This window comes from Rhamphochromis longiceps, linkage group LG3, assembly GCF_057381845.1.
Source record: "Rhamphochromis longiceps isolate RC_006_pf linkage group LG3, R_longiceps_female_GT1.1, whole genome shotgun sequence".
In the NCBI taxonomy this organism is placed as follows: Eukaryota; Metazoa; Chordata; class Actinopteri; order Cichliformes; family Cichlidae; genus Rhamphochromis; species Rhamphochromis longiceps.
The window spans coordinates 20,850,473-20,862,487 of record NC_140559.1 but is presented as its reverse complement, the minus strand read 5'-3'; the positions used below and the strand labels follow the sequence as shown (position 1 = coordinate 20,862,487).

General features: G+C 39.1%; 2 long non-coding RNA genes across 2 annotated transcripts; one reads left to right on the top strand and one right to left on the bottom strand.

Annotated features, from left to right (window-relative positions):
• Positions 1–215: 215 nt before the first annotated feature.
• Positions 216–7,518, bottom strand: LOC146673365 (uncharacterized). Its single transcript, XR_014910601.1, has 4 exons — positions 7,410–7,518; positions 4,955–5,071; positions 4,392–4,734; positions 216–4,203 (listed from the first exon to the last, which is right to left on the bottom strand). It is a non-coding gene; the product is annotated as an uncharacterized LOC146673365 (long non-coding RNA).
• Positions 7,519–10,540: 3,022 nt separating this feature from the next.
• LOC146673364 (uncharacterized) lies at positions 10,541–11,802 on the top strand. Its single transcript, XR_014910600.1, has 3 exons — positions 10,541–10,671; positions 11,515–11,584; positions 11,735–11,802. It is a non-coding gene; the product is annotated as an uncharacterized LOC146673364 (long non-coding RNA).
• The last annotated feature ends 213 nt before the right edge of the window (positions 11,803–12,015 follow it).

Below are 12,015 nucleotides of genomic sequence, written 5' to 3'. Positions count from 1 at the left end.
TTACCTTTGACAAGACAAGTATCACTGATATTTACATTTACAACTACATATGTTGCTATTTTCTGCTCTTCTTTTAAAGTCCTCAGCTATCCTGCTTCTGTGCTGCTTGCCACACATCAAACACTGGCTGGATGACAGGGAGGATCCACTCTGAAGTCACTGGACATGATGAGGAACATATGGGACTTTATAGTTTCACAGAAACGTTGTGCTCTGTGATTACAGGTTTTAAATGGACATAATGACTGCCTCTCTCTGATCAACAGGCTAAAGGATTGTTTTCATTGTTAGTGCTCTGTACAATGTATGCTTATTTAATATTTCATCACAGAGCAAACCTTTATTTATTTATCTAACATATTTTTATTTTGTTTTAATGTTGAATTAACTGTGGGGATTTTTTTAAGTGGGCACTCGGGATGTCATATGACCAGAAATGTGGTAACTGGAATTCAACAGTATGGAAGAAAAAATCTGCTAAGAACAAAACACACACAAAACCCCCAAGAGAACTCAAATTCATTCCATGTAATCCAATCTAAAACATTTTAAACTGCTGAACAGCAACACAAACAGTGTTAAAAAACAGTGTTAACAGAATGATTATGATGAGTTTGTACCAAAGTTTCAGGTCACATGGCACACCTAATGTGTAGTGTGGGGTATCAGCTGGTAAGTATAGTTTTTTCATATTTGTGTCCTTAGAGTTCAGATAGATAAAGGCTTGTGTATAATAATTAGCCATAACCACAACTCAAAGTCAGGGACTAACTCAATTTGGGACTTTGTGTCTGAGCCCAGGTTAAAACAATGTGTAAAAAAGCATTTAGTGGCATGGCTGAACAATGCTGTAAACTATTGATACTTATTTATCCATGTTCACAAAAAGGACTAATGTGCTTATTTGATTATTTGCATGTGTTAAACTGTGTCACCACCTTAGGCTTTCATTTGAGTTTACTCAAAAATCTCTATACAGTTCTCTTTTACCACTGTGTGGACTCTGTTTACATTAAAACATAAAGAAGAATGAGTAATAAAAAGATGTGTAGACAGATTAAGTAGACCGATAGAAACAGCTGTTCAGCCATGTTCTAAGAAACCAACACAATTTAAAGGTTCAGGATTGTGGTTTTAAAAGTTGAATTTTCATGTATTTCATATGTTGCTTATTATTTTTTATTTAGTTATTTAATTTAGTTATTTTTATTTATTCTACTAGTCCTTTTCAGAAAGAAGCTGTAAAATATGACTTAAGATTTTTATGTTATTTTCTATGACATACAAAACAAATTGATGTATGTAATACTATTAAACATGATATACACATGTGTATATGTCTGAAAAACATTATGCTGTATATTAAAGTTTGTATTTTCTCCAGAATGTTTGTTCATCTTTTAAGTTAATTTCAATTAGAAGAATATGAACTTTTAATATTCATTCAGAGGTTTTCTGACTCTAAATTTTCTTTTGTCATTACTCATCTTTTTATTATTTACATTTTAAACATGTTTAGCTTTTTTCCAACTTCTTCTGTGTGAACATCAGCTTTCAAAAGTTCTGCACTTTTGTGCATACATTCAGATTCAAGCATTCACACTACAGTTTCTTCAGAAAATGCACTTTCTAGTTCTTAATAAATTGTTTGTACTGCTAAAACTAAAATGACTTTAGTTAATAAAGGATGAAGAGCATCTCGTTAAGTACGTTTCAATCTTGTCATTTACACAGGAAGAATTTAATAAATAAAAAAAGGTAAACCCTTTTAATAAAATAAACTGACATCAGTTTTCACAGAGAGAAATTTGAGGATGTACATGTAGAAAATCTCACTTGCTCAAAGCATGTTGTTTAAGTAGTGAATTTGAAGTTTTTGGTGAGACAACCGTTAGTTAGCTTCCTGCTCATAGCAAATGAGCTTTTTAGTTTAAACACTATGACTAGGTCCTCCAGGATAACTGCTGAAAATCTGGTCCCACAATGCTGTGCACATTCAAGTGCATGGTGGATGTGAAATGGTATTTGCCTAAATATCAAATTATTAATTGTGTGGCCTTCTCAAAAATCATTCTTCTCTTTGATCTCCTCACGCACAGCTTGTCTTTCATCTCCCAACCCATACTTTAAGTCCTTATCGTTATCACATCAGAGATATACTATCCAATAATTGCCACATACAACAGGAGAAGCTTTTTTAAAATCCTGTTTGAGACTCTATGTAATAGATGATATGAATTTAGTGAGGCAGTTTCCTTGTGCCATTTGACAGTCAGTCAGTTTCCAGTCAGTTTCCGGGCAGTGGTAGAAGACTTTATTTTTTCTCTCAAAGAGAAAAGAGCTTATCATAGCACAAGATAAATCTGAGAAACTGTAAGATTCCAGTTTGGTATTCACCTGATCCCTAGTGATGGTCTTAACTCGACCACTGAAGTGTTGTTCTGTGAACCAGCTTTGGTCAATAGGAACATGTTGATGATGGACTTTCTGATTGTTCTGTCTGAAGTGCTCCTCTATCTGCTGAAGAAGAATTTTCTCCAAAATCAGGCTTAAACTTGGAGGGAGACTCTTGGGTCTGAAATCGCAGTTTCTGCTGTCTGGGATGATTTTGTATTCTTTCCACTGAGAAGGAAACACACCCTTTATGATGCATGTGTTCAGGATGTGATGTATGGGATCTGAGATGTACTCAGCTGCATAATGTAACAGTTTGGCATCGATTTCATCTGTTCCAGGAATCAGAGACTGTGGGAGTGATGATAACAAAGTCCGCACCTCACTTTTTTTAACTGCCTTAAACTTGAGTTTTTTATAGTTATGTTTCCCTGTTGGTTCAGTATGGCCTGACAATGATGTTAGAGTAAAACGGCAATGACATTTCCATCGTTGATCTTTATCAGTATAATACTGATTAAAGACAATAATGTCATCTATTTCTGTGGCTATTTGCAGTTGTCCATGATTAGGTTCAGGGTGGATCAAAACATGTTCTGAATTTTCTCTCATAAGATTTTCATGTCTTTTCCCTTCATAAATGAGTCTTTCGTTGAAATATTTAGTTGTTTTTTTTCTTATTATCCAAAATATCGACTTTCTTGATCTGCGGTACTTATCCCAGTCTTCTTTTTTCTTTGAGTTAATAGCCTGTTGTTTTGCAGCATCTCTTTTTGATATTGCAATCGTAAAGCCCTTGCCCCACCATGATTCACAACAATTCGTGGTTGTCACTCTTGTTAATGGAGCATGAGTGTCTGATATTTCCTTAAAGATTTGAGTAAACTTGCTTAAAGCCTCCTCAGGGTCAGATTCACGTGTGACATCTTCCCAGTTAGCTTCTTTAACAGCAGTGATGAACTCCATTCCATCAAACTCTCCGTATGACCTCTGATTGGTCATCATTTTTGGGACTCTTATTGCTACAGATACAGAGACCAGATTGTGATCAGTACAGCCTGTTACAGTTGAGGCCGGAAGGGAACAGAGCTCAGAAACATTTGTGTAGATGTGATCTATACATTTCGATGTGAATTTTGTTCCTGCCATTTCCATCCTGGTAGGAATATTTATGATCTGGGTCAAACCGCATCGTTGTGAGACAGATTGAATTGTCTCCTTCATTTTCATTGTCTCGTTTGGTAACCAGTCAATGTTAAAGTCTCCCAGCAGGAAAACATCTTTGTCTTCCTCTGTGACCATTTCTATTTTTCTGCATATTTGATTTAAATACTCCTCTTTTTCACGACCTGTCCCTGGAGGTCTGTAACAGCATCCTACTAAAACTCTTTTGGTTTTTCGGTACAGCTCAACCCAAATCATCTCTAGATTCTCCTCCTCTAAGTCAGATCGTTGTTTAACTGGAATATGATTTTGAATATAGAGAGCCACACCATATTTGGTGCTGTTTCTGTTCTTCCTGTACAGCCTGTAATTTGGTATGTTTAGTTGAAAGTCTTTAACTTTGTTATTTAACTTTGTTTCAGTGAGGGCCAACACGTGTATTTGTCTACATGTTAATATGTTGTGAATGTCAGGAATCTTATATCTAAGACCACATATGTTCAGATGAGCCAAACATAAGTTCTGGTATTGAGACTCGGGTAGGGCCATGGTTTAAAGAGAGACAGAAATCATGGAAGTCAGTTGTTGGTTTGTTCTGTAGGAAAATGTCTTCAGTGTGTCATCAGCTCCTGATCCACGTTTAGTCTGCAGCACAAAAACGCCAGAGTTATTACACCAAAGTGCTCAGACATTATTAGATCAAAGCAGGAGATTAAAGAAGAGCTTAACACTAACTGGTGTGCTGTCTGAGATTCTGTTAAGTTTAAAGAAAAGTGTTTGAGGGAATGTTTGAATTTGAATGTAAAAGTATAGATTTGAATATTTTTTCTGACCTCTCTGTTTAAAGCTCTGGGTTCATCGAGCTGTGGGGTTGAATGTGTCCATCAGAGTGTGCTCCGATAGTTTTCTTCTCCTGACCCTGAATCCCAAATCTTTCTCTTACGTCTTTGCAGTTTCTTCAGTCTTGAGCAGCTCTTACAGAGCTGTTGTGCTGTAGTTTTTAATATAGTCTGATAGACAGGTCAGCTCATCCACATGCAGACACTCAATGAATCGTGTCCACATTCACTCACCATAAGGCAGAACAGTCAACATTACAGTGTGGAGGTGAGAACCTCCAAATGATATTCCAGTCTGGAGCTCTGTGCAGATCCTCAAAAAACATCAAATTGATTTCTAAGAAAGCAAGAGGGATCCAAATTAAAGCAGTAAAAGAAAAAAACAAAGGCAAAAAGTCAACATCACACTCTGAAATATCCTAAAGGATTGTTGACTATTAACGGATCAGATGAGAGTGTTTCAACATGAAGAATGACAATATCTCTAACCAAACAGAAAAATTATTTGTATTTATAGTCAGTAATAAAACACAAATACTTTGTTTCTTCCCACTCACCAGTAGAAGGAATTGTCTAAATGCTGAGAAAGCGATTGGACGTCCAGTCTCAGGTGTGTCTGAGGTGTATTGGCAGTCAATCTCTGAATGTCACCTGACTGCAAGCTGTTGACGATTCTGTTACCATGAAAGAATGCAGTTCATCAGGTTTAGACAGACCCACGTACATGGCAACGCCTCTCAAAACAATCAGAGCCACGTAACAGGAAACGTTTGGATAGTACTACTTGAGATCATATTTATATTATGTGTGAAACTAACTTTATCTACCTGCTACAATTCTATTTATACAGCACCAAATCAGAACAACAGTTGCCTCAAGATGCTTTATATTGTGGGATTAAGATACTAGAAGAATAGAGAGAAAACCCTAACAATCATATGACCTCCTATGAGCAAGTGCTGTGACGATAGTGGGAAGGAAAAACTCCCTTTTAACAGGAGGAAACCACCAGCAGAACCAGATTCACAGAGGGGTGACCATCTGCCACGACCAGTTGGGGCTGAGTGGAGGAAGACAGGATAAAGACATGCTGTGGAAAAGAGAACTAGGCAATAGTTCACCCTGCCTACGATAGGGCCCGCCCTGGAGCCAGGCCTAGGGAGGGTGCCTCCTGAACTCAAGTGGTGTTCTATTACTGGACTTTTTTGCAAATCAGTTTGTCCATAACAAACGCCATGTTTGAACATATGGGTGTGGCACCAAGACACCCTTGGCCGCGGGTCCATGATCTATTTTGTAATTGTATCAGCAGCTCTGCAGCCCTATGTTCCGAACACTCGAGTTAAGAGAGGTGCTGAGCTGTCAACTGATCACCACCTGATGGTGAGCTAGATCAAGTGTCATGGATTCTGTTCGGAATATTTATACACAGAATTTCTATGCAGAGTCAAGTGGGAGAATGCAAATTGAGTGAGGCAACTTCCTTGTGGCAGTTTACAGTCAGTCAGTGTCCAGGCAGTGTGTCTTGTTAATGGAGCATGAGTGTCTGATATTTCCTTTAAGATTTGAGTAAACTTGCTTAAAGCCTTCTCAGGGTCAGATTCACGTGTGACATCTTCCCAGTTAGCTTCTTTAACAGCAGTGATGAACTCCATTCCATCAAACTCTCCGTATGACCTCTGATTGATCATCATTTTTGGGACTCTTATTGCTACAGTGACAGAGACCAGACTGCGATCAGTACAGCCTGTTACAGTTGAGGTCAGAAGGGAACAGAGCTCAGAAACATTTGTGTAGATGTGATCTATACATGTCAATGTGAATTTTGTTCCTGCCATTTCCATCCTGGTAGGAATATTTATGATCTGGGTCAAACCGCATCGTTGTGAGACAGAATGAATTGTCTCCTTCACTTTCTCGTTTGCTAACCAGTCAATGTTAAAGTCTCCCAGTAGGAAAACATCTTTGCCTTCCTCTGTGACCGTTTCTATTTTTCTGCATATTTGATTTAAATACTCCTCTTTTTCACGACCTGTCGCTGGAGGTCTGTCATACAGCCAATGTCACACTCTGAAATACCCTAAAGGATTAACCCTTTAAGACCTACCATAGAACCAAGGCCGCCAGAGCTTACTTTATATTTTTACATACTGTAGTGCCATTTTAGGGAGCATTTCAAGTTGCTATACATCAATACAATTTTTATAGCCCATATTTTAATAATATGTATGCATTAAGTCCATAGTAATGAAATAAATTGCGAAAAAGTGCAATAAACTACAAAAAAATTGAAAATCGTTTTTGTTTTTTGTTTTTTACATATATTTCTACTTGGAGAAATTTAAGAGGTTTATCCCTCAAAACTTATAATACAAAAAAGTTGCAAAAAATAGTTTACAACAACAGGAAATTTATTTTGAGTTTCTTCATAGTTTTATTTTTCAGATTTTTATATACTGCAGAAAAAACGAAAAAATAATCTTATGATGCAAATTTGCAAAGAAAACAGCATGTGCATAAAATTAAATTATTTTAAGCAGTGCAATGAGTTCTAAGCATCCCAGAAACTATTCAGAAAAGCAAAATGTCAAACATGACTTATAAAAACACCAGTATAGGGTTCTAAGGCCTACAAGTAAAAAACTACATTTTCCGTGAAAATGACGTAGCTTCCGGTTTCAGACAGGTAATGGTGGACATGCGATCGTTCGCGCTGCCGTCTATTTCAATGTGGGAAGTGTTATGAACAGCTGATTGGACCGGCAAAGTATGTTTTTGGAATATTACGTTTTTGTTCCTGCAAGCGCTTTTTTTGCAGCTTTTGCAAAGCTATGTGTGGAAGGAAACCGTGACTTAGGACAAGTTGATGGCATAATATGGAAGTACAACTCCTCCGGGTTCATATGCAAAAAAAATTATTGCGCTAGCTTACGTGGTTCCGGTTCTACAGGGATTTAAAAATAGTTACGCAAAACAGAGCGTGCCTGCTCCGATCGGCTTCTTCCCACTCACCAGTAGAAGAAATTGTCTAAATGCTGAGAAAGTGATTGGACGTCCAGTCTCAGGTGTGTCTGAGGTGTACTGGCAGTCAATCTCTGAATGTCACCTGACTGCAAGCTGATGATGATTCTATTACCATGAAAGAATGCAGTTCATCAGGTTTAGACAGACCCACGTACATGGCAACGTCTCTCAAAACAATCAGAGCCACGTAACAGGAAATGTTTGGATAATACTAGTTGAGATCATATTTATATTATGTGTGAAACTAACTTTGCCTACCTGTAATGGATACAATTGTTTACATTAAGGTGAAGGTTATCTCTGGAAGGAAAAAGTCTCCATGGAGAAACTCCACACTGTTAAAAAATGAAAAAAGAGAGTGTAGGAAAGCTGAGCGCAGATGGAGAAAAACAAACCTCCAGGTTGTCTGTGAAGGTTCTCAGTCATCCAGGTCATCGTAGTCAAAGGAGCTTGCAAGGTTCATTGAGCCTCCACCTGGAGGTCATAATGAGCCTCCAGGTTCATTATGACATCTATAAAGAGAAACTTCACAATTATAATTTACAACTGAGGAGTGCAAGGAGGTCCTACTTCTCTGACATCATCACCAAAAACAGTCATAATGCTCGGGTCTTATTTTCTACAGTTGACAGGGTAACAAACCCCCCTGTGTCAGTGGCAGCTGAACTTCATTAGAGAGTTAATCCCATACAGCTTATGACAAAATTTGATCCGAAGTGATTGATGGCCCTAATCACGACCTTTTGACCTCCCGCCCCTCCCCCCCGGAAGCGTGTAATGAGCGTGACGAATCGCATCCGGAGAAGGGGGGTGGGAAACCCCCCGCGTGACGAATCGCATCCTGAGAAGGGGGGGTGAACCCCGGAAGCGCGCCATCTGTTGCTAACCGTGTCGAATTGCATCCTGAGAAGGGGGGGGGGGGTGAACCCCGGAAGCGCGTCATCTGTTGTTGGGAAAAAAAAGTTTTTAGAGGGAGGGGGGAAACCTCCGGAAGCGCGTCATCTGTTGTTGGGAAAAAAAGTTTTTAGAGGGAGGGGGAAACCTCCGGAAGCGCGCCATCTGTTGGAGGGGAATAAAAAAGCAGAGAGGTGGAGTCCGTCACAATTTCTAAGGCCCAGACGCAAGATGGATTTCCTTCTGCAGCCCCGCAGCGTTCCTGTGTCCGATGAGATCTGCTCTCCCAAAGAAGAAGGCTTTGAATATGACATATTCAAATACAGCATATTTACTATGGAAGGCCTCGATCCGGACCTTATGACCCTACCGGAAATACTCCGGAAGTGTCTAGTCATTTTCAGACCTGTTGCGTCATGTTCCCTAAGCACAGCGGTGATGCAGCAGATGATTCTGTGATGTATAGAGAGACAGAGCGGATGTAATTTTACTTTCTTAAGCTGCACCGGCGTTTGTAATGGAAATAAAGAGTGACTTCCTGTAGAGATTTCAATAGTATTTTATTTTCCTATAATACAGACGCTGTAAAAAAACCTTTAAGATACACCATAGCTTGTGATGAAAAGAAGAACTTTCTATCCGCTTGTAACCTACAGGCTGCCTATGTGTAAAAAACGAATAACTATCCCTTAGTGAATACTACTTTTCCTTTTGAGAGACTGAAAAACAAACCAGCGACAGGCGATCTTGTTTCACTCACACACACACACACACACACACACACACACACACACACACACACACACACACACACACACACACACACACACACACACACACCGCGGGCCAAGGAGGAGTTTTTTTTCTTCAATACTTTAACAATAAGTTTTCTCAATAGATAGAAAATGATGACGCTGAGGAGTCAACATCCGATATTATCATTGCTTGTAACCCGGTAAATAATTTTGTACATCTCCCCATAAAACAAGTCTTAGCGGGGAAAAAAGCTCATATTCGAATAAGTTTATTAAAGCACCCCCCTCTGTGGGAAAGAGTCAACCATGAGGCGAGTTTTGTCAACAGCAATTGTCCATTTGGTAAAACAAATATCCGTCTCAAAGTCGTATTTTACCGTTGCAGAATGTGGAAAACAGACGGCGTTCGCAAGAAGGCACACACACACGCACACACACACACACACACACACACACACACACACACACACACACACACACACACCCACCGCGGGTCAAGGAGGAGTGAGACGGCAGAATAGTTTTTTTCTTCATTACTTTTACAATGGGATTTCTCAATAGATAGAAAATGATGACGCTGAGGAGTCAACATCCGATATTATCATTGCTTGTAACCCGGTAAATAATTTCGTACATCTCCCCATAAAACAAGTCTTAGTGGAAAAAAGCTCATATTCGAATAAGTTTATTCCCCTCTGTGGGAAAGAGTTTTTTTCTCAGAGTCAATCATGAGGCGAGTTTTGTCAACAGCAAGAACAAAGCCAGACAACTGTTGCCCATAAGGTAAAACAAATATCCGCCTCTAAGTCGTATTTTACCGTTGCAGAATGTGGAAAACAGACAGCGTTCACAAGAAGGCATTCAAAAAAAAGGAAATTGGATACCCCAACTCTCCCAACTGCACACACACACACACACACACACACACACACACACACACACACACACACACACACACACACACACACACACACACACACACACACACAGATAAACTCTGAATATAGTAGTGGGACTTCAGCTGTTTATGTAACTATCTTAAGACTTTTGTGTCTACAATAATTAGTTTCCTTGGAACCAGATCCCTACCTGTTAATAATTCTCCACTGTACCCATGGTTCAGAAAATTACAGTCAGCCTGCCAGGGACACGTCACTCAGAGAGCTTTTAGAAACATGAGAGGCATCCATACATTTAGAGCACGGGCCTGTTATCAGAAAAAAGTACAAGCCGGAGTTGAATGGTGTTCAGTTTCACCTTCCTTCCTGTTGCTCTATGACGTAGTTTGAAACAGAAACCACAAGTGAGTCAGTCTCGGGTCGAGGTTAGGATTTCCAAAATCAGAGTTCACACACATGTAGCTCTTGATCATATATGTTCATATGTTAACAGTCTTTTTCTTCCCCTTCTTTATTTCTGCGGGAGTCAGGTGGCAGGAGCTCTGTGGAGGTATTTCATCTCCAAAGGCATTGAGTATCTGGACACTGTGTTTTTCATCCTGAGGAAAAAATTTAACCAGGTCACCTTCCTGCACGTCTACCATCATTGCTCCATGTTCACGCTCTGGTGGATTGGCATCAAGTGGGTGGCAGGAGGACAGTGTGAGTAGCTTACAACACAGCAGACATCAGCTATATGATATATATATGAATTTATCAGCATTGCTGTTGATAAAGCCTTCACCGGCTCTGTAGTTTTGTGGTTTATACTGGGTGAGGGCTGGGAAGAGACACAAATGCCTTGGTGGATGCTTCAGGAAGCTAAACCAAACATGTGGAGCTACTTGTCTATAAACCTTTTATTCACTACTGGTTAATGTATTCATTATTGTTGTTTGTTGAGCTTTTTTTTTTTTTTTTATAATATGCATCTGCATATTAACAGCCATGCTAGCAACTCTGTAAAGGTATACCACAGGCAGAGGAGCACTTTGAGCTAAGTGCTAATGCCAACAAGGCAACATGTTGAGAGTAATAGCATTTAATCGCTGAAGTTTACTATTGGGTACAATGTTTATCATGTTCACAGTATGTATTTAGCATGATAACACGCTATCACTTGCTAATTAGTAAACACAGGTGCAGCTATATGTATATTTGCAAGTAGATGATTGTGACTGAGAGTAAACTGAGTCTGAACACTGATGAGGAAGCTAGATGACAAATTTCACTGAAACCCACAAGCATAGTATCGTCATATGTAGCTTGGATAGTTTAATCTGGATTCATGGGCCCCTGGACCTACACTTGTTTGTATCTCCCACCCCCTCAACTATTGTCTTTTTATTGGATACAGACAGCAGGAGTTCAGAGCAACTCAGTTTAAGATTTTTTTTAACTATAGTAAGCAGAACAAAATTAAAAACTTATTGTTTCTTCTACTGCAGCATTCTTTGGTGCACATATGAATGCGATGATCCATGTCCTGATGTACCTGTATTACAGTCTTGCCTCCTGTGGACCTAAGATCCAAAAGTACCTGTGGTGGAAGAAGTATCTGACAATTATCCAGATGGTAGGTTGATTTCCAGGGTGGCTGATTTTGAAATTAAATATACTGATTGTAGGGATCATTTGACTGAAAATCATTCTTCTTGCTATGAAAGAATGGTGAAAACACAATATGGTGCAAAAGCATAACTCTTATTCTCTCTTTGGGGCTCAGATTCAGTTCCATGTCACCATCGGTCACACGGCCTTGTCTCTCTATCTCTAAAGACAGAGCACATATCTGAACCACTGGAACACAGAGGTAAGAGAAATCTGTGGAGATACATGCGAAGGATTAAACTATAAATTAGTTAATATTAGATTATTTCTGCCAAGAAAAATGTTGCCTGAGTTGATGTAGCAGTAATCTTGTTTGCGTTGGCCATGTTTCTTTTGGTTTGTGTTACCTTACCTGCTTTTCTTTCATACTCTCTTTAGGTAATAAAGCCACATCTT